This window comes from Crocodylus porosus, unplaced genomic scaffold (genome assembly GCF_001723895.1).
Source record: "Crocodylus porosus isolate Cpor-Errol unplaced genomic scaffold, CroPor_comp1, whole genome shotgun sequence".
Classification (NCBI taxonomy): domain Eukaryota; kingdom Metazoa; phylum Chordata; order Crocodylia; family Crocodylidae; genus Crocodylus; species Crocodylus porosus.
The window spans coordinates 120696846-120720362 of record NW_017728931.1 but is presented as its reverse complement, the minus strand read 5'-3'; the positions used below and the strand labels follow the sequence as shown (position 1 = coordinate 120720362).

The window sequence follows — 23517 nt, the reverse complement described above, 5'->3', positions numbered from 1 at the left end:
TCTAGCTGTCCATGCCGGTCGCCAACATCAGCTTGCAGGGACATGTAGCTTTCCTTCACATAGAGACCTACACCCCCGCCCTTTTTGTCAACACGATCCCTCCTGTACAGGGTGTAGCTCTCTATACCCATGGTCCAATCATAGGTGGAGTCCCAACAGGTCTCCATTATCCCAATGACGTCATAATTCTTTGCACTGAGCAGGAGGAGAAGCTCCTCCTGCTTGTTACCCAGGCTCCTGGCATTAGTGTATGGGCAGGCAAGTGTGCTCTTAGGGGCTCTTGCCTTGCCCACAGATTGTGCCAGGGCTGGGGCAGGGGTGGGCTCCCTTAAGTGCCTTGGTCTGCTGGCTTTGCAATAGTTATCTTCTCAACACCCCTTTATAGTAGCTAATAACTATTATCCTCACACAAAAATCTATTACAGATCAGACAGTTGGACCGATTCTGAAAATCAGGAGATAAAGTTTTGTGTCTCACATGCAGTGGGACCTGAGCCATCCCTTTGTCAGTTGCTGACTTTGCAAATCAACAACATGCATGTACTAACACTTTGCCTTATTAAACTGTCACCTCATCCCTAAGCCGAAATTTAGACAAGAGGAACACTATACTATGCCAGCAAGTCGCAGTGTATGTCTTGTTAGAAATATAATGCAACTGCCAGCAGCGTGTAGCTTAATACTTTGCTTTACAAAGTAATATAAGATCATTTTTTTCAACTGAGAAAACAAATGAATGGTTACACTAGTTTATTCTCTCTGCAAGCAGAGGTACAATTGGCATGTGGACTGTTGAAAAAAATTTGAAACTCCTTGGTAAAATATTTGCAACATATCACTGCTATTCTTTTTTTTCTAAATAACGCTGTTATTTTTTGAGGGGAAAATAAATATTATAGTATACTGTTAGTCTGAGAAACTGCTGGGTGGGGGAGCTAACTGATTTATCTTGTTCACAGAGGATAATTTCAAGATGTTAAGGTATCATTAAAGCCAGACTGATTAGTGGATATAAATGTGATATTTGAGAGGCAAAGTTGCAAATATATCATGGATATATGCCATATGCTTAAAAAATCATCTTAAGGAGAATATAGGGTAAGGAGGTAGAGGGTCTCTATAGATCCCCTATAAGATTGTAGTGAAGGTTGCCCTTATTTGATCCAGCTACAAGTGGGTGACTGATCATTCAAACAGTCTGCATTATTCCCACGTGTGCCATTGCCTACAAAATCTAGCATGTGCCTGACATGCCATCTTGGTTCCAAATACACTTTTGACTTTCTTAAAGAAAATATTGGTTGATATTCAAGCATATATAGGAGTCATCTGTAACTGAACTTTGAAATGTGATTTTTTTTGTTTTACTTATAGAGTCTCAAGAAAGCTAACCATCTTGCACTTGCTTAAAACACTGTATCATGTATAATAATAACAAATGTATAATGGCTTTTGATATATTTACTTCAATATCTACGGTCCTGTCCAGCCCTAATGTCTATAAAATTAGTTGGGGCTGGCTCCAAAGCAGTTTGGGGCCAGCTCTGGAGCGAGACACATAGACAGAAACCCATCATGTCCCCATCGGCCAGGACCCCTGGGATTCCCCACAGCGGGACAGGCGGTGGACCCTGACCCTGCACAACCAGGAGGTGAGAGGTACCTGCAGTGGGAGGGGAGTAGCCAGCTGCAGGAAGCAGCTGAGAGGAGCCAAGGAGGGTCACACTCCCCGCCCCCCCCGCTCCTACTTGGCCCAGCCCCCCAGGGAGCCACATGAACAGAGTGCGCAAACAGCTGCACCCTGGGCCTGGTGCGTGAGTTAGCACGGGAGTTCATGCAGGAGGGCACAAGGCTGTAGGAGGTGAGCCTCAAGAGAAGGGTGGGCACAGCAGTAGCCCAGACTACTACTTGTGCAGCGGTGGGAAGGACGCATTGCACCCTGAAATTCCCCCCTGCAGCTGGACTCCCCCACTCTGGTACCATTGAGGCCTCCACCCAGATGCAGCTTATGGTTCTGGCCCCTACTCAAATGGAGCCTGCGGTCCCTGCCCATACTGGGGCAGAACCCATTGCCCCAGTCTTCACCCAGATGGAGCCCCTGGCCTCCAGCTGTGGAGGCTGCTTAGCACAGATGCAGACAGCTGGGTTTAGGAGTGCTGACACCTCCCTTTGTAGGGTGCACTCCATGGTGGAGGTCCTGGGGTGCCAGGCAGAGGTGCGGAGGCTACACACCATTAGGGATGTAGAACAGGAGCTAGACACCTACTACTAGGCTCTCCACCAGAAGAATGAAGTGGAAAGAGTAAGGATGGGTGGCAACACCAGAGTGGAAATGAAGAGCCACCATGAAGTCCAGCCAGGGGTTTCCTGGACAAAGGTAGTCTCTGGCCCAAGGAGACACTGCACCAGGATTATCACTCCCCTGGAGCTTCACAACCAATTCAAACCCCTTACAGCAGCAGAGCCAGCTGAGCTGCTGGCTCCAGCATGAGAAGATGGAGGGCCACCAGCAACCACACCCAGGAGAAGGCTCAAAGTGGTTGTGGTGGGTGACAGGGGGAGCGATCTATTGCCCTGACCCCTTAGCCCATGAGGTCTGCTGCCTCCCAGGGACTTATGTCCAGGATGTAGCTGAAAGGATCCCCAAATGTATCGAGTCCTCCAACCACCACCCTATGATCCTCATCCATTTGGGCATGAATGACATGGCTTGGAACAGTCCTGGACAGGTCACGAGTGACTACAGGGCTCTGAGGGCTGGGCTCAAGGGTCTAGGGGCACAGGTGGTTGTTTCCTGGATCCTCCTGGTCACCAGCCATGGGCATCAGAGGGAAAGGTGCATCGAAGAAGTTAACAGAAGACTCTGGCAATGGTGCCATTGTGAAGGGTTTGGGCTTCTTCAACCACAGTCCGCACTTCAGGGAGAGAGGTGGAGGCTTGTTGGGAAGGGATGGCCTCCACCTCACTCTGACAGGGAAGAAGCTCTTTTTGGCCAGAATGGCTGACCTTCTTGACAGGGCTTTAAACTAGAATCACTGGGGGCCAGGGTGTCAATTAACAGTTCAAACCCAGGTAACATAACCCATAGTATTAACAGGTTAGGTAGCCCAAGGGAACCTACTCTGACAACAGCCCAAGGAAAGGTCACATCCCATAGCCTACACAAATGCTAGGAATTTGGGAAACAAGCAAGAGGAACTGGCCCTTCTCCTGAGTGACAAAGATTATGATCTCACAGAGATAATGGAGACCTGGTGGGACTCCACCTATGACTGTTCCATAGGTATAGAAGGCTATACCTTGTACAGGAGAGACCGTGTTGGGAAGAGTGGTGGCCTTCAAACCAAGTTTAGCAACCAAGGAGGGCGTCTTGAGACCCTCTGTGTTAAAATATGGGGAAGTGGATATAATTGTAGGAGTCTATTACAGAAAATTATACACACACACACACAATTTTCACAAATTCTCTCTACCTAATTCAATTGATTGTTTTGATTAGATCCTACCACATGCATAATTGAAGGGAAGGGTCAGTGGTCTAGCTTGGGATCCAGCACTGAAAAGGTTATATTTACTGGGAATAAATTAGGCAGGAGGTGTCTGAGCCCTTACACCGACCAGTTTCCACAGACATTGAGGGAAGAGAAGGTATTGCTGCCTGAATTTTAGCACTGAAAGGATTTTCTCTTCTGGAAGGTTAATAGAATTGGAGGTGTATATGCTCTAGCACAAAAAAATTGAAACATTTTGGAAAATGAACAAAGACAAGAAATTGGAGGAGGGGCATTCAGTATTCCCTTCCAGAGCCTTGAGTTGTTTTCCCTTGACTCCCTTGGTCCTCCTGTCATTTATGTCTCCCTCTCCTAAGAACTTCCTGTGTCTCTTTGTTCCCTACCCTGGCTCATTCTCTGTTTCTTGTCCTCTACTATTATACTGAACTCTATTCTGTGGGGAATCTTAAATTGCCCAGAATGAATCCAAGGGTGCCATTTTAACTTATAAACATACTATGTAAAATTGTAGGTAAAAGAAAGAACAGAATGTAGTTAAATTGTGTGAAATAAATTTTTGGGAATAAAAGAATGCCGATCTGTCTTTGGCATTTGTATTGTCACTGTACTAGGGTATTTCAGGCCCTCACACCCTTAATTCTCACAATGTCTGTGCAAGGCAGGGAATTGCTTTTATCTCCATTTGTTGATGGAAATTGAGGTTGAGAGAGGCCTGGTCACTTGCTTGAGGCCACATAGGAAATCTGGGATGGAGCACTGAATTAAACTCAGGTTTCCCAAGGGGGAGAATCAGTGCCCTAAACTTTGACTACCTTTCTCAACATTACAGTTTTTCAGTGCATCTGGCAATGTCTCTCTCATATTCCTTACATCTCCCAATAACTTCTGGTACTCATGGCATCTAACTTCATAGAAGGTGGTCTCCATCAGCTTAGAGCAGACTCCAGTGATGCACTGCTACTGCTGCCTGTCACACATACCATTTCAAACGTCTACAATACAGTTGAAATGGTACATGTGTGCATTCTAAGTAGAGAATATCTAGTCTTATGTAAGCAGTATGGAAATAAATTTGGCACAAGATGTACAGAAGTTATTTTATCTTTTCCCTTTATCAGAACTTTCCAGTCTTTTTACCCAGCCCACATTGAACAAGTACTAACACCAATTGATTGAGCAATGGAAGTTTATGTCAGCAGTTTAAATGTGTTTGTTTCTTAGAGACCAGTTGGCTTAAGAAATGGACAAATTCGGAGGAGAGATTGTTGTCTTCTTTCCTCTCTGAATGGCACATATCAATTAACAGGATATGGAGCAACCAAAATGGTGAAAAACCACTTTGTTCTATGGGATTTAAAAAGAACTAGCTGTGTCTCAAAAGGACAAATCCCATTTCATAAATATTCTCCTTTTGAAGCAAAAGTTCTTTTTCCAGGGTATACTGATGTTTGGATCTTTAATCTTCATGGACCATATAGCAAACACAGTGCAACTTAAATTATGTTCAGTCTCTTTATTAACTCTTAGATTTTTTTTCAAATAAACTGTAAGGTAGAATTGCCATATAGATCTTCCTGGCCTGAAAGAAATTGAAGCTAAAACATTATTAGTGGGTGAAAGCCCCCCTGTGCCCCTGCTCCCCCCAAAGCCCCCCAGAGACCCCCCAGCAGCCGCGGAGCCCCCTGCTGACCCCCAGCACAGCTGGAAGTAAGCAGGGCCCCTGGTGGGAGGGGGTTAACTCTTAGAGAGTGTGAGGAGGCAGCTGAGGGGGAGCCGGGCTGGGTCTCACCCCACCCAGACCCCTACTTGGCCCAACCCCACAGGGAGCCATGCGAACAGGTGCACTTGTCTGCCGGCACGTGAGTTAGCACAGAGCTCATGCAGGAGGGTGTGCGGGAGGGCCCGAGGCTCTGCCTGTGAGCCCCTCAGGGTAGACAGTCCCAGCTGTAGCCGGCTTACCAGTGGCATGATGCAGATGAGCACGTGCCACACCCCTTGGGTCCCCTCAGGGTCTGCAGCCCCCCCTTCTGGCACCTCAGAGATGGCCACCTAGACGGAGCCCATGGTTCCGAGCTCCATGCAGATGGAGCCCCTGGCTCTCGGCTGCAGGTGCTGCCTGTCCTTTTTTCAGGCTCTGGAGCCCAGGAGCATGGCTACCTCCCCTTGTGAGGTCTGCTCCCCTTTGGGGTCTCTGGCGCACCAGCTGGAGGAGCTCCAGGCCACAGTCCAGAGACTGCGTGCCATCAGGGACTGTGAGCAGTCTGCCAGGCCCTTCTCCCCTGGGAGCCGGAGGGTAGACCATGGTCTCCCTCCAGGACAAGGGAGGACTCCGGGACATCCCATTCTGTCCAGTCAGGGGCATGGACCAAGGTGGTCAAGGGCCCTAAGGCCCGCCGCACCAAGGCCCCTGCCCTGCCGGAGCTTAGCAACAGTTACGCACCTCTTGCAGCTCCAGCAGAGCCTGCTGAGTTGCCAGCTCCCGCAGGCAACACAGGCTCAACTACAGCTACCACACCCACTTTCTCCAACATGAAACATAAAGTGTTTTATAGTGGGAGACTCCACCCTGAGGGGGACTGAGGGGGCAATCTGCTACCCTGACCCCTTAGCCTGGGAAGTCTGCTGCTTCCTGGGGGCCTGCATCTGAGACATTGCAGAGAAGATCCCTAAGCTCCTCCAGCCCACAGACCACTATCCCATGCTCCTTATTCATGTGGGCACTAATGACACGGCTTGGAGCACTCCCAGCCAGGTCATGAGGCACTACAGGGATTTGGGAGCGGGGCTAAAGGGGCTAGGGGCACAGGTGGTGTTCTCTTTGATCCTCCCAGTCTCAGGGTATGGGCTAGGAGGGAGAGGAAGATCCAGATACTTAACCAAAGACTGCGGCGCTGGTGTCATCAGGAAGGCTTTGGCTTCTGTGACCACAGCCCACTCTTTGGCAAGAGAGGCAGCGAGCTGCTGGGAAGAGGTGGCCTCCACCTCTCTCCGCTGAGGAGGAGGCTCTCCTCAGCCAGACTGGCTGACCTGCTCCACTGGACTTTAAACTAAGCCCGCTGGGGGAACGGGGGGACTACCGCCACTGCTGGCCCACTGAGCAACCATTGCCAAGACAGCAAGCCAAGGCACTTAAGGGAGCCCACCCGTGCCCCAGCCCTGGTACAATCTGTGGACAAGGCAAGAGCCCCCAAGGGGACACTTGCCTGCCTGTATGCAAATGCCAGGAGCTTGGGGAATTAGCAGGAGGAACTTGTCCTCCTGCTTAATGCAAATAATTGTGATGTCATAGGGATAACGGAGACCTGGTGGGACTCCACCTGTGACTGGACCATGGGTATAGATGTCTATACCTTGTACAGGAGGGATCGAGTAGATAAAAGGGGTGGGGGTGTAGCTCTCTATGTTAAGAAAAGCTACGCATCCCTGCAAGCAGATGTTGGCGACCAGGTGGATGACCGGAGACCCTCTGGGTTAAAATCTGTGGGGAACATGGCACAGGGAACACAACGGTGGGGTGTCTACTACAGACCTCCCACCCAAAGTCCTGAGCTTGACCAGGAGTTCGCCTGGGAACTGGCTGAGGCCGCATGCTCCAGGACCGTGGTTGTCATGGCTGACTTTAATTACCTGGACATCTTGTGGGAGGATCACTCAGCAAAATCCGAGTGGTTGCAAAGCTTCCTATCGAGTGTGGATGACCTCTACCTGACTCAAGAAGTCTATGGGCCAACGAGAGGTAAAGTGCTGCTCGACCTGGTACTGGCTACAGGGGATGACCTAACTGGCGACCTAGTGATTGATGGGAAGCTGGGTGACAGTGACCATGAGCTGATCACCTTCACTGTCCACCTTAAAGCTGGCAAGTCAGTCAGCAACATGGAACTCCTTGACTTCAGGAAAGGAGGCTTGTCAGCGAGGCCCTAAGAGACCATGACTCCCGTTCAGGAAGAGTGGTTGTTTCTCAAGGGAGCGATCCTCAATGCACAAGCTAATTCTATTCCATCTTGGAGGAAAGGCAGCAAGAAGGCATAGCAGCCCCACTGGCTCTCCAGGTAACTAGCAGACCTCCTGAGGCTAAAAAGAAAGACCTACGAAGGATGGAGGATGGGATTCACTTCCAAGGAGGAATATTCTGCATTGGTCTGGTCCTGCAGGGAGCAAACCAGGAAAGTCAAGGCTGCAACTGAACTCCAACTAGCTTGGAGCATCAAGGACAGTAAAAAGTCCTTTTTCAAATATATGAGGAGCCAGAGGAAAAGCAAGGGCAACATTGGACACCTGCTGAACCAGATGGGATGGCTGACAACTGACACCCAGGAAAAAGCCAACCTATTAAAGGGGTACTCTGCATGTGTCTTTCGTCAGTCCCATGGAACACCTATGCCCACCACGGGAACAGGGAGGTCTGGGTGAGGGAGATCCCCTACCCTCCGTTAATGCTGACCTTGTGAAGGAACACCTTGAGAGGATGGATACTTTCAAGTCAGCTGGTGCTGACAATCTATACCCCAGGGTACTCAAAGAGCTGGGGAGCATCATAGTCCAGCCCCTGGTACGGATCTTTGAGAACTCCTGGCACTCTGGTGAAGTGCCCGGAGACTGGACGAAGGCCAATGTGGTGCCTATCTTCAAGAAAGGGCGGAAAGTGGATCCGGGTAACTATAGGCCTATCAGCCTGACTTCTATCCCAGGGAAGGTCTTAGAAAAGTTTATTAAAGAGGCCATCCTTAATGGACTGGCATTTGCCAACATCCTAAGGGATAGCCAGCATGGGTTTGTTGCAGGTAGGTCTTGCTTGACCAATCTCATTACCTCCTACGACTAGGTGACCTATCACCTAAACAAGGGAGAAGAGATTGATGTCATATATCTTGACTTCAAAAAGCCTTCTTTCTGGTATCCCAAGATCACCTCTTGGCGAAACTGGCCAGTTGTGGCCTTGGGTCCAACACAGTCCACTGGCTGGAGAACTGGCTCCGTAGTCAGACCCAGAGGGTGGTAATCAATGGAAATCAATCGTCATGGTGCCCCATGACCAGTGGGGTCCCCAGTGGCTCTATCCTGGGACCCATATTGTTCAACATTGTCATTAATGATGTGGACATTGGAGTTGGAAGCAGACTGGCCAAGTTTGCTGATGACACCAAACTTTGGGGCAAAGCATCCACACCAGAAGACAGAAGGACGATCCAGGCTGACCTGGACAGGCTCAGCAAATGGGCGGATGAGAACCTGATTGTGTTTAACACTGAAAAATGCAAGGTTCTCCACCTTGGGAAGAAAAAACCTGCAGCATCCTTATAGGCTCGGCAGTGCTACGCTGGTTAGCACTACGGAAGAAAGAGACTTGGGGGTCATCATTGACCACAAGATGAACATGAGCCTGCAGTGCGATGCTGTGGCTAGTAAAGCAACCAAAATCTTGGCTTGCATCCATAGATGCTTCTCAAGCAAATCCCAGGATGTCATTCTCCCCTTGTACTTGACCTAGGTGAGGCCGCAGCTGGAGTACTGCATCCAGTTTTGGGCTCCACAATTCAAAAAGGTGTGGAGAAGGTTGAGAGAGTCCAGAGAAGAGCCACGTGCATGATCAGAGGTCAGGAAGACAGACCTTACAACAACACGCTGAGAGCCATGGGGCTCTTTAGCTTTGAAAAGCGCAGGCTCAGGGGTGATCTGATAGCCACCTATAAGTTTATCAGGGGTGACCACCAGTATCTGGGGGAATGTTTGTTCACCAGAGCAACCCAAGGGATGATGAGGGAATGGTTATAAACTCCTGCAAGACCGTTTCAGGCTGGACATGAGGAAGAATTTCTTTATTGTCCAAGCTCCCAAGGTCTGGAATCACCTGCCATTGGAGATGGTTCAAACACCTACATTGAACAGCTTCAAGAGTAAATTAGATGCTTATCTTGCTGGGATCCTATGACCCCAGCTGACTTCCTGCCCTTTGGGTGGGGGGCTGGACTCGATGATCTTCCAAGGTCCCTTCCAGCCCTAATGTCTATGAAATCTATGAAATTATTTTGCGTATGCTGAGCATTCCTGGAGGATGTTACTTGTACTGTGTAATTCTAAATTTAGCTGGATAGAAGAGTCATGAGTGATGGCCTGCAATTTTTCACTTGACCTGGAAGGACAGTGTTGGACACTGTTTTGGGTATGTCTCAATACAATAATTACTGCTCTGCAGTGCTTTGTTTTCTATATTTCTTATCTGTGATTTCTGTGTATATTCACACACAACTTCAGTTTAAAGTTCATATTAAAAAAGTTATGAAACTGCAGTTAATCAGTTAAGCTTGGACACAAGTTCACTTATTTATTTGTATTGCCGTAATGCTGAAGAGGCCTAGTCTAGAAGCTCATTATGCTAGGTGCTATACAAACAGACCAAAAACTCTGCCCCAGAGAACTTATAGTCTAAATATAAGACAAGGAATGGGCAAAAGCAGATGGTGAAATACAAGGCATCATTATTCTGTCAGGGGTAGAAAGTGCGGTCTTGACCTAAATGAGAGATGATAGGTAGGGTCAAAGTGCAAGGCCTTGAAAGTGCTACAAACAGTTTATGCGTGAGGCAAGGGAGAGGAGGAAGCTGGTTGGAGAATACAAGGAGAGTGATGACAAGCTAGGAAAATGAGCTTTGTATTCTAGCTGGTTATGAGTGGATCAAAATGGCATTTGTCAAGGCTAGAGAAAAGGTTGTCACAGCAGCTGAGGTGAGAAAAACAGCCTGAACAAGAGTTTTAGGTGTATGGATGGAAAGAAAAGGCCATGACTTATAAATGTTTAGCAAAAAAACCCTTCAAAACTTAAATGTTGCCTAAATGTGAAACACTAAAGCAAACTGATGTTTGTTGAAGACACACGGGGTGCCTGTAGACATGTGGGGAGGCTGTTCCGATGTGTTGTAATTACAGTGCCTCAGAGCAGACTCAGATAATGAAGTCTGTTGGAATGTTCTAATTAGTGTGCTAATTAAAGCACCTTTCAGAGCCACCCTAATTAAAGCACTGCCGCCCCCCCCCCCCCTGGAGCACATGTAAAAATGCCCCCAGGTTCTGGGCCTGAGTGACAGGCAAGGTAATTGTTGGCTATAGTGCTTAATTAAGGAGGTAGCAAAGCAGGAATTGCAGAGGGAAGATCCAGAGCCTATATTACTTATGCTGATTTTGAGCTGACAGGTAAAAGAGCCACAAAAAGCCAACATTTTAGTTCTCACAGAAGGAGACAAGTTTCGAGAAAAGATGTAAATCTGAGATTTCCCCAAGAGATGGTAGTTGAATTTGTTTGATGAGATCAGGCATAGGTACTGAAGAGAAGATGAACAGGGTGTACCACAGGTGGAGAAGGAATGAGGAAGATCCTCGGAATGACTTGATGAGGGAACAGTAAGAGAAGTAGGAGGAAAATCACAAGAGAACAATCACTGAAGCTATAGGGAAGACAAGATCTTAAGAGTATTCAGTGCATATGAAATAGCAGTGACTTTGGGATGGGTGTGGTAGCAACACATCTTGCTTTGAGAATTGAATTCCTTGGTGTGACTATGTTCTGGGGAACACTTAGAACTCCATAAAGCGGGAACTGCGTAGCCCCAGGCACTGGATATCAGTTAGTTAATATATTTTTTTATTAAAAAGCTGACAGTGGTAACTCCTGAAGAAGTCGCATGATCACAAGTAAATAATTTTTCTTTAGAAGGTACTTATGTGAAAAACCACTCAACTTTAATTTAAAGTTAGATACGAAGAAAAGTATTTCTGTTTTTCTCTTCCTGCTGCAACTTGGAACTCTTCCTGCTGTTGATGCTGATGTTATTAAGGATTTATTTTATTTCATAGATTTCGTAGACATTTGGGGTGGAAGGGACCCCGAAGGATCATCAAGTCCAGCCCCCTGCCCCAGGGGCAGGAAGTCAGCAGGGGTCATAGGATCCCAGCAAGATAAGCATCCAACTGTGTCTTGAAAGCGTTCAAAGTGGATGCTTGAACCGCCTCCGGCAGCAGTCTATTCCCAACCTTGAGGGCTCGGACAGTGAAGTTCTTTATGTCCAGCCTGAATCGGTCACAGTAGAGTTTGTGAATGTTCAATCTTGTCATCCCTTGGGGGGCTCCAGTGAACAGATGTTCCCCCAGATCCTGATGAGCAGCTGTGATAAACTTATAGGTGGCCACCAGATCACCCCTGAGCCTGCGTTTTTCCAGGCTGAATAGCCCCATTGCTCTCAGCCTCTCATCATAAGGTCTGTTTTCCTGACCTCTGATCATGCGCATGGCTCTTCTCTAGATTCTCTCAAGCTTCTCCACATCCTTTTTCAATTGCAGAGTCCAAAACTGGATGCAGTACTGCAGCTGCAGCCTCACCAAGGCCGAGTACAGAGGGAAAATGATGTCCTGGGATCTGCTTGAGAAGCATCTATGGATGCAAGCCAGCGTTTTGCTCGCTTTACTAGCCACAGCATCATACTGAAGGCTCATGTTCATCTTGTGGTCAACCATGACCCCCCAAGTCCCTTTCATCTGTATTGCTAACCAGCGTAGCGCTGCTGAGCCTATAAGCATGGTGCAGGTTTTTCCTCCCAAGACAGAGAACCTTGCATTTTTCGGTGTTGAACATCATCAGGTTCTTGTCCGCCCATTTCATGAGTCTGTCCAGATCTGCCTGGATCACCCTCCTATCGTCAGGTGTGGATGCTTTACCCCAGGGTTTGGTGTAGTCGGTGAACTTGGCCAGTCCACACCATCGATGAAGATGTTAAACAGTGTAGGCCCTTATTTTGAATCTTTATTTTTGTATAAGGACATAGTAAACATGAGACACATTCTTGAATGTTTGTTTAACACCCCTCTCCAATCTACCATATTTACTTGAATGTCAGATGACTTTGAATTTAAGATGAGCATACTCTCAATAATTAGATTCTGTACATGGAAAATAAATATATTTCTTTAAAATTTCCATTCTAATTATTGAAGGGTTATCTTCAATTCTTCCCCACTGCTGCAACAGGGCAAGCAGCAGTAGGGGAACAGGTGGTGGGGGAGTCAAGTGACCTGGCCCCTACCCCTTGCTTGGCTTCCCCACCACTTGCCCCCCTGTGTGCCCCAGTATACCTGCATGCCCCAGCACCTGTCCCCCTGGTGCTTGTGCTCCCTGGCATCTGCCCTTTCCACTTGGCCCTGTTCTTACCTGCTCCCTGTGCCTGCACCCTGCTGCATCTGCCCCCTACCTGGTCCAGCCCTCCCCTCTGCTCCCGCCACTACTGCTTACTCTCCCAGCTCCAGCTCCCGCCCCGCTTTTGCCACAGCATAGAGCACATGGTTGCCCTGGCCTGGCAGCAGCAGTTGCAATGGTGGCAGGTTTGACCCCAGTCTTGGAGCTGAAGCCTGGGCTGGAGCTGCTGCTGTCATTGCCACTTCGACATGGCCGGGTGAGAGCTGGAGTAATCATGTGTTCTGTGCCCTGGGCCTGGAGGGTAAGTGGCACAGGGCAGGGGGCCAAAGGCCGTGGGAGGCAGATGGCAGGGGGCATCAGGGTAGAAGTTGGAGATGCAGCAGCTTCCTGCTCCTCTGCCCCTGCTTGTACTTGAATCTACTTAAAGGGGTTTTTTGCTACACGTTAAATGAGGAAAAACCCTTTGCCCTAGATCTGAGTATATACAGCATGTCAACTTTATATTGTGTTAAGGTTCTGAAGATAAACACTTAGAAGCCAGGAGAGATGAGAATCAAATCTGCTAGTGCTTAAATAATTCCATACTCACTTTTCCACACAACCTGGTGGAAGAGGTAAAGTGCTGTTTGACCTGGTTCTAGCAATGGGGGACGACCTAATCAGCGACCTAATGATCGAAGGGAAGCTGGGCGACAGCGACCACGAGCTGATCACCTTCACCATCTGCCGTAAAACTGGCAAGTCAGTCAGCAATACAGAAGTCCTCGACTTCAGGAAAGCTGACTTTGACAAGCTCAGGAGGCTTGTCAATAAGGCCCTAAAGGGCCACAGCCCAAAGTGGGGGGGAGTTCAGGACAAGTGGTTGCTCCTCAAAGGAGTGAACCTGGGTGCACAAAGCTAAGTCTATTCCATCTCAGAGGAAAGGCAGCAAAAGCACACAGCAGCCACCTTGGCTCTGCAGGGAACTAGTAGACCTCTTGCATCTAAAAAGACAGACCTGCAGAGGATGGAGGATTGGATCCACCTCCAAGGAGGAATATTCTGCTCTGGTCCAGACCTGCAGAGAGTGAACCAGGAAAGCCAAGGCTGCGACAGAACTCCAGCTAGCTACAAGTATCAAGGACAATAAAAAGTCCTTTTTTAGGTATGTCAGGAGCCAGAGGAAAAGCAAGGGCAACATTGGACCCCTGCTAAACCAGATGGGACAACTGACAACCAACACCAAGGAAAAAGCCAACTTGCTAAATGGGTACTTTGCATCAGTCTTTCACCAATCTCACAGGATGCACCTGACCATTAGGGGACAGGAAATCCTGGGTGAGGGAGATTCCTTGCCCTTCATCATGCTGACCTTGTGAAGGAACACCTTGACAGGCTAGATACTTTCAAGTCAGCCGGCCCTGACAGTTTACACCCAAGGGTACTCAAAGAGTTGGCAAGCGTCATAGCTCAGCCGCTGGCACAGGTCTTCGAGAACTCCTGGTGCTCTGGTGAAGTCCCCAAAGATTGGAAGAAGGCCAATGTGGTGCCTATCTTCAAGAAAGGGAGGAAAGTGGATCTGGCAAACTACAGGCCCATCAGCCTGACCTCTATCCCGGGGAAGGTCTTAAAAAAGATTAGCAAAGAAGCCATTCTTAACAGATTGGCTGATGGCAACATCCTAAGGGATAGCCAGCACGGGTTTGTTGCGGGTAGGTTTTGCTTGACCAATCTTATTTCCTTTTACGACCAGGTGACCTATCACCTGGACAAAGGAGAAGAGATTCATGTCATATATGTTGACTTTAAAAAAGCCTTCAATCTGGTATCCCACAATCACCTCTTAGCAAAACTGGCTAATTGCGGCCTTGGCCTCACCACAATCTGCTGGCTGGGGAATTGGCTCCGGGGTAGGACCCTAGGGCCTACACTATTCAACATCTTCATTAATGATGTGGACATTGGTATCAGAAGTGGACTGGCCAAATTCGCCGACAACACCAAACTTTGGGGTAAAGTGTCCACACCTGAGGACAGGAGGGTGATCCAGGCTGACCTGGACAGGCTCAGGAAATGGGCGGCCGAGAACCTGATGGAGTTTAACACCGAAAAAGGCAATGCTCTCCACCTTGGGAAGAAAAACCTGCAGCATCCTTATAGGCTCGGCAGTGCTACGCTGGCTAGCACTACGAATGAAAGGGACTTGGGGATCATGATTGACCACAAGATGAACATGATCCTTCAATGTGATGCTGCAGCTAGTAAAGCGAGCAAAGCCCTGGCTTGCATCCATAGACGCTTCTCAAGCAAATCCCAGGACATCATTCTCCTGTTGTACTTGGCTTTGGTGAGGCCACAGCTGGAATACTGCGTCCAGTTTTGGGCTCCATAATTCAAAAAGGATGTGGAGAAGCTTGAGAGAGCGCAGAGGAGAGCCAAATGCATGATCAGAGGTCAGGAAAACAGACCTTATGAGGAAAGGCTGAGAGCCATGGGACTCTTCAGCCTGGAAAAGCGCAGGCTCAGGGGTGATCTGGTGGCCACCTATAAATTTATCAGGGGTTGCCACCAGTATCTGGGGGAACGTTTGTTCACTAGAGCACCCCAAGGTATGACAAGGCTGAATGGTCACAAAGTCCTCTGTGACCGTTTCAGGCTGGACGTAAGGAAGAACTTCTTTACTGTCTGAGCCCTTAAGGTCTGGAATAGACTGCTGCCAGAGGTGGTTCAAGCACCTACTTTGAACGTCTTCAAGACACAGTTGGATATTTATCTTGTTGGGATCCTTTGATTCCTGCTGACTTCCTGCCCCTGGGGCAAGGGGCTGGACTTGATGATCTTCCGAGGTCCCTTCTATGAAATCTAAGGCAAAAACCCATCTCTGACTGTCCTTCGTCTTCAAGCTGTGACTTGCCACTAGAGGCTTGGTGAGCAGGGTCAGCACTAGGAGCTAGGGGCAGGACTGGCTTGCTGCTTCTGCTTGAATATTACTTTTACCCAGACGCTGCTTTAAGCTCTGTTTAAGTTTCAAGGCAGCTTGGACAGAAGGTGTATTCTCCATCTGCTGGGCCAGCCTTCCGTTTTATGGCACTGGCTAGCTGCTGCTGCATGGTTGCCTGACTATTCACCGGCATCGGCTGTTTGTTCTTCAGCATATTAGTAAAGTGCTCATTCAGAGACATCTTGGTGGTGCTCTTTAGCACAACCTTCGATGCTGACTGAGCAGCCATCTTTGGGGTGAGAGAATCGAAGGAGCCTCATGCCAGCAGTTGGACAGCTCACTTTGCCTGGTGGAAGCAGAGCTAGTCCAAGTGGCAGCAGGAAGCATCGCATCATGGCTGCTGGGCTCCATGGCTGTGCTGCTTTCTCTGCGTGGCAGGAGAAGCAAGCTAGTCCAAGCAATGGTGGTAGAAGGTAGTGCCCCTCCACCCCCACTCGGACTGGCTCATTCTACCTGGTGGGAGCAAAGCCAGTCTGAGAGGTGGCAGGAGGCACTATATGGCTTCTGGGCACTCCAGGGCTGCAGTGCTTGCTCTGCCCAGCATGTCCGGAGGGCAAGACACTGCGTCCAGGCCTGGTGTGCCCCAGCATCTGCACTTGCCTTGACTCAGGAGGGGTCATTGTATCCCAGGATGCTGGAGGACTTCAGTTTGTGGAGAGTGACCACACCTTAATGGAACAAGGGCAAAATTAGGCAGATTAGAGAGAATCCTACCCTGGAGTGGCATAACTTTAAGGCAAATAACGAGTGCTTTAACCACCTTAAAAGGTGTTAAAGTGCAGCCTGTCCAGGGGTTAAGAGTTCCAGATGCCACCTAAAATTACTGTGTAACACAGCCCTGAGACATGTCTAGGTGGAACTGTATTGCATGTGGTTTTACTTATTTATCTGATGCTTTTATTTTTCCCCATTATATGAAATTTCTAGAAGCTTGCAAAGTCACAAACTGTGTGCACTTTGGGCATACTTGCCAACTGTACTAATTAAAATACTTAACAAGTATGCCTAAGAACCAGTAGGAAAGTTGTGGACCAATGTCTACATTTACTGTACCATCAAGACTTCTGAAGCCATTGTTTATTTGGAATCTTTGCATATATTTCTCTTTCTGAGATCTGTACCATTAATTTTGTACATATGAGCAAAGCATTTTGAAAGCAATCTGTTTAAGGATGTGGTTCTTATGAAACCTGTTAAATACTGAAGGTAATTTCACTTCCCGCAATGTGATATCGAACATAGTTTAATTTGAAGTAAACAAAGTTTTTCCCTATATATTAAATTAATTTCTTATGCATTAGAATGGTTATTTTCAAGTGAGTCAGAGCCATTTCTCTTTACCATGCAGGTAATTTGCATACTGTGGGAATAGAAGGACTAAGAATAAACCCTCCATTTTCTTCAGTCATTGTCAGTCAGAATGATAATTTTCTCCATATTAAGTATTCCTTTAGACCTATGCTTTGAGTTTTATAATTACAAGGAGAGGTAGATTTTGATTGACTAGAAAGACAGATAGTGTTTATCATGAGATTACACAAAATGCTTCAAGGCAGAGTTAGGTTTTATGTAAAATAAACTATTTTGCTTTTGGTAGTGTTAGAGTGATATTATAGTTGTAGTGGTCCAGGAAATACTCAAAAGGCAAGGATTTTTGTGGGTGATATTTTTACTGGAGCAGCTGTATGTTTGGGATGGATTTACACAAGCTTGAGACTGCAATTTGGTCTTTACCAGGTCACTATTTTGATTGTAAATTTTCCCACAGTTTCTAATTCTTTTTAATTCCAGTAGTGGCAGCAGTAAGGAGAGTGTCAATATTGTCCGTTGACTGTTTTAAGCCTGTTCAGAGACTAGGGACACCAGCAGTCTGTCTGTTACTAGTCTGGGCGTGGACAGAAGTGCAGCTCCTCACAGTAAGTGAGAACTTTTTGCAGGAAGTGTTCTGAGTTACAGTGATCCCCTGGACCAAACAGAAGTTCACTGTTGGTGCCAGGGGAGAGGGGAATCTTAGCTTCTGGCTTGGAGTCTGCAGCCAGTTTCCCCTAGCAATGGTCCATCCTCTCTCCCAGCCTCTCCCTGTTTCAGAATGGGAGGGGGAAGGGGGAGCAGAGGGAACTCATTCTAGGGGTTCCTGAGTCAGTGCTGAGGGTTCAGTGGGGGATTTGAGCACCCCCCACCTGGGAGGGGAGGGCTCCAAAACACCTGTCCCACCCTCCAGCAGAAGCTGAAGAAACCCCAGACCAAACTCCCTCCGTTCCCTTTCCCACCTCCCATTCTGAAAACAACAACAGGCTGGCAGGCAGCACAGACAGAAGTTACCTAAGTCGCTTTATTTTGTAACATCTTTATCTGAGCCCTAATGAAATGAGGGTTCCAGATTTTCACCCAATCAGCCATTTTTGAAGCTGTCTGCAGCTGTGCACTTGTGTTTGGTCACAGCTATAGACCACTTTCTGTGGCCAGATCAGGCAAAAATTGGCACTTCTGTCTGCACCCAATATTGGAACTTCTGATAGTAACAACATTTGGAAAATACAGTGTACACAAAGCCTCACTGTGCTACTTCCTCTATTGTAATTTGATGTCTGTAATACTGATTGATCTTTCACAGGTGTATGTAATTCAAGAATAATCCCACTGAAGTCAGGCAATTGTGCTGGTGTAAAACTAATGTAGATGAGATAATAGTCAAGCCCTGTTTCTTCACTCTTCTGATAAAGTTATTTTGTAAATCCAGTGTATTTTAACCTTCCCATGAAAGACCAACTGTGATGAATATTTTAGGGATAACTACATTAATGACAACATCTCAAACAAATAGCCCGGAAAGAACTGCAAGTTTTGATCAGGGGTCTTAGAATACGAATGTGGTATTGACTACGGATGTCTTTAGCAAATCTGATTTCTCCCTCATCCCCTAGTGTAAAAAGTGTGGCATTGATTCCTCCTCTGTCAAAAAGATGATAATATTGAAGTAATGTTAAAATGGGCTGTTGTAGTCACAATCTGAGCTTCTATCGCCTTCTCCAAAATGTTCCTTTTCTAACTGACATTCACATGCATGTTTCCAAAGTATAATTATTTTTGAAAGATTGTAGAAAATCCAGGGGGCTAAATTAAGAAAACCAATTCTAAATAATTTCAAATGCTCTCTGTTGTCATTCAGCCCACTTTCTAGAAAAACTTCAAATTTGGCACAAACATTGTCCTCAGCAAGGAATCTGTATTTTTGCTGTGTTAGAAAAAACATTTACAAGTAATGAAGCTACTGTGAATGCTATTAAGACTGCATGATATAGATGTTTAATACAGCATTTGTATTAGCAAAATCTGTTTAAACCACTTCTCGTATTTGTAATCTCACCATTTTGGAATGTGGATTAGGATTAGACTGGAAAGTGACCAGTGGAGGTGGCAGAGGTAGAGGGAACAGAGTCAAGCAGTCGCGAGGCTGTCCACATAGCACTTGCTCACCTCCTACCACTAACAGCCACATCCATTTGGGCTCCATAGCCCCAAATTTTGTGGCAGGACACACCTCCTGCTAGCTGTAACCCCAAGTTCCCTATCCTGCCGAGAGTCCAATGAGCTGGGTGGGGCCGCTGAGCTATATGTTTGGCAACCCTGAGATAGGGCTTTTTAAATATGCAATTAAAGAAGTAGAAAAGGTGCACCTGCATTTTGTGTGTGTTCTAGTATATAAACAAGAGCTACATTACACATAGAAAGCTTGAAAAATTAGGAAATATCAGAACTAAGGTTGTCTGTTCATCCTCTCTTGCATATGCATTAAAGTAGTCCTAAGTATACCTAATTATGACCCAAGCCATTGGCTATGCATAGGGGGTGCACATGTACCCCTGAGATTGGCAGTGCACCCCTACAAAAAGCGCCACCTACACTGCCAGCAGTGCCTGTGGGTGGTTGCCGCTCACCACCCCTCCCCTTGTCCCGACTCTACCGATGGCCACCTGTGTGAGCTCGCCACCACCACACTCCGGCCACCAACAGTGCCGCTGCCGCCTGTGGGAGCTCGCCATGCCCCTCCATCCTCCGGGGACACGTGGCGTTCATGACCCAGGCCTTATTCATATACACCAGGCTTGTCCAACATATGGCCCATGGGCCACCGTATGGCCCACGGTGCTGCGACAGGAAAGGAAAGTAAACATGGTTTACTTTCGTTCCCACCCCTTGTCCCTCCCCAGCCCCTCAGCACCTTCCTCATGGCTGCTGAAGGGCTGGGGAAGGGACAAGGTTCCCACACGCACTGCGTCAGCTTGACGTTACTGACATGGTGTGCGTGGGAAGAGGAGTAGCTGTGTGCTGCTCGGAACAGGATGAGCCCAGCTGGAGCAGCAGGGGCTCAGCTGCACTTTCCCTTACCTGCACTGGTCAGTCCCGAGCGGCTGAAAGTGCAGCTGATACCCTGCTGCTTCCATTAAAATGAATGGGATTTAGAGGACTCCAAATCTTTTATGACAACTTTGTAACATGCCTATCTACCCCTTTTTGCAAATCTCAGCCATAGTTTGGAAACTCAGCCAAAGAACATAAGAGCTTCTGAACATAAGAGCATAAAAAGTGCCGTGCTTGGTCATCCCCATGGTCCATCTAGGTCAGTATCCTGTCCCGAACAGTGGCAGAGGTGGATGCTATAGAGGGAGAGTTTTGAACTGGTTAGATCCATTTCATTGTCACTTTCTGCAACTTCATTGGTGTCAAAGGTCATGGGACATCACTTCCTGATGTGATACCACTTCCCGTGAGGTCTTTGAATATGGCTCACCGGCCCACTGGGTGATAAAAAATTTGTGATCCGTCCCCGCATTTAAAAAGGTTGGACACCCCTGATATACACCATCCACATGTAGCACAGATTGTTTTTAGATTGGCTTTTCTGTTGTATTCATTATGGGAGCGGGTTCATCTTCACAATCTTTTTTATGTGAGAGAAGTATTGTTCCTGCATGCTGTTATGTAGGTGTGCTATGCACTGCTGCCAGCTGATGGCAGTATTCTATGCTATATTTATCTCCCTGTTGCTAGCTGCTGTTATAGTTGAAAAGGATTCAGTTAAGCCCTTTGTGTGTCCAAAAAAGTTGACTCCCTTGTTGCTCCCTGTGTGATCTCATGACCACCCCCCTCTTGAAATGCTTTAAAATATTACCCCCACTTCAGAGATGTTCTGTGTCAGAATCAAAACCAGATCCCAAGCTTTATTTGCAGTCCCACATCTAGTAGCCTAGAACAGTTTTTCTTCCTATTACAGGCAATTAATTTATCCTCTCTATCTTCCTAACTTTAATATGGGAATTATAAAACCCCTTTGAATTCCAGTGAGGTAGGCAAGCATATTTTATGCTCACTATATTGATGCTTTCATTTCCTGACTTGGAGTGGCACATGGAAAGGTGATTTAAAATAAAGCTGGAGCAGTTGTTAAAGTACTGATCCTGTGTGCCAGCTGTTTGAAAGGACAGTAGGACAGAAAAAAGGGCTACGTCAGCAGCCAGGTGGATGCTACCACAAACATGCATACACAGTTTGCAGAAACCTCTTTGTATAAAGCCGTTGTTGGAACAGAAGGATATGATAGAGTTTCTGATCTTAAAATACCTTTTGAATGTTATAAAGAATATACAGATTAGTTTCCCATGTACCCAGATAAAGAAAATTATCTGCATGAGCAAGATGCACTGAAATACTCTATTTTCCAGATATTCAAACTGTGAAACACAAGTTCCCTCTGCACATTTCTGTATCTCTACTTGAGGGCTGATCATGTTGTTCACATCTCTTGAGATTTCTGCATATGAGCAGTGAGGTAAAAAATCTGCTAATAGTAGATCAGCAATCCAGAATATATTTCTGCTCATAAAAGGTATTTTAAATTTAAACTGTTTTAACAGGAGCCATTTTTTTCTTTTAGCAAAAGAACAAGGAGTCATGCCATCTCTGGACACTTTTACATGTGCTCTGGAAGTGGGGAGAGGGGGCAGTGGTTTAATTAAAATGGCTCCAAGAACTGCTCTAATTAAAGCAGCACTGCGTGTGGTTGGTCAGGATCCCCACACTTAAAAATGGCAGCAGGGGCACTTGAATTAAAGCTCATTCAACAAGTGCTGCTACTGCCATTTTTAAGTGCAGAGATGTGATGCACAAGACACAGGAGGGTGCTGGAGCAAAGTAATTGCTATGCTCCCAGTAGACTCAAGTCTGCTTCAGCGTTGGAGAAGCTTCCGTGCTCATGTATAGGCTCCCTCTTTGTTTTCTGATTGTTTCAGAACTTCTGATACCAGTTCATGAAGGTCCCTTTGGTATAGCATAGTTTGTGAAAATCTTCTTTAATGAACAGGAAAATTGTCCGCTGGCATTGTGATGATGCTGGAAGTTCTCTTGAGCCTTCATAATTTGGTCTCCACTTATCTCTAAAGAGACGTCTCTTTGGAATCAAGCTTGAACTGTACCTGGTGCCACTGCTGCTGCTAAGATCCATCCCTGTTCAGCATAATAGATTTTAATTTGACCCACCTTTCCCCAAACTCTGTGTGTTGTTATCTGTAGAAAGAAAATTGGTGGTCTAGCAGGCCGCCTTCCAGATTTTTAATTTAAATTTTCGTAGTAGCACTGGTAATTTCCACAGTATGAGTAATCATCTTTTTTAAAAAACAAATTTTTTGTCCTATATATTTCTGTCTTTTTAAGACCATGATCCAAGGTTTCTGAATCCTATCTCTGGCTACTGTTGGTTTTGATTATGCTGCTTACATTATTATTGTTGTGTAGAAGAGATTAGCCAAATCAATTTTGGGAAGGGGACCTAATATTTTAATGTAGAATATAGCTATAATTTTTTTAAAGGATTTCTAGATATATCAATGTAGCACATTCAACAGATAATTAAAAGACAAATTATCTCAAGTGCTTTAAATACTGCTACAAATGGGATATAGTTTAGGTCCTTGCATTGTTTAAAAAGGATTTGATGACAGAGACAATTCCTGACCAGGATGCCTTTTCCAGACAGCAAATGTTTTTCTGGTGATCTGGTTTAACAGTCCAGAACTTGGAGCTTACGATGCTTTAACCCTGAAGTGCATTAAAGATAAATTCTAAGTACATGCACTGTTCTTTCAGAAAATAAGGATAGAGTAGTGACTTAATAGCTTTCTTTCTGTTTTCTAATATTTTTCCAAGACATCCCTGGAGCTTTTTAGTCCCCAAGAATCAGAATCTATTATAATACACTGACAGAAAGTAATTTTATTGTTACCATAAGTAATTCTTGCTCTATGGACTGGAGACATGTGAGAACATCCCAAATTCTCAGCTAGTACTTTATGCTTTACTTATCTTTGAGCAGATATACCTATTTAGACATGCAACCAAGGGAGCAGATTACTTTTTTTCTGGTGCCCTGGATTATTAAACAACATTATTTTAGTATTTGAAATATTGTATAGCTGGAATGAATCTATATTAAGTAGAAGTGTTAGAAATGCCCTGAATTTTAAAAATATTAAATGTACAAGAAAAATCTATATCTGCAATTCTTTTTACTGTGTTGTAGTATTGAATAGTTCTTGTGTGTCCTCATGCAGCATATGTACTGTCATAATTTCCTCATTACCTTCCTAAACAGAGTACAGCTTAAGTTCAAATTCATGTTTGTTGCAGCAAACAACGCACACAAGATAGGTGTACGTTCTACACAACACAACACTTGCAAACAAAAGCACACTTAAAAGCATCACTTTTAGGCAAAGTACTGTTAACTTAGTACTTTGATGGAACGCGCATTCATTTCTAGGCTTTGAAAAGTAAAGTGTGGGTAAG

At 46.2% G+C, this 23517-nt stretch overlaps 1 protein-coding gene and 1 pseudogene across 1 annotated transcript in view; one reads left to right on the top strand and one right to left on the bottom strand.

Annotated features, from left to right (window-relative positions):
• Positions 1 to 23517, top strand: part of PRKAR2B (protein kinase cAMP-dependent type II regulatory subunit beta) — a 178152-nt gene that overhangs the window by 135896 nt on the left and 18739 nt on the right. The gene's annotated exons all lie outside the window — the stretch shown is intronic.
• Positions 15625 to 15926, bottom strand: LOC109315882 (annotated as a pseudogene).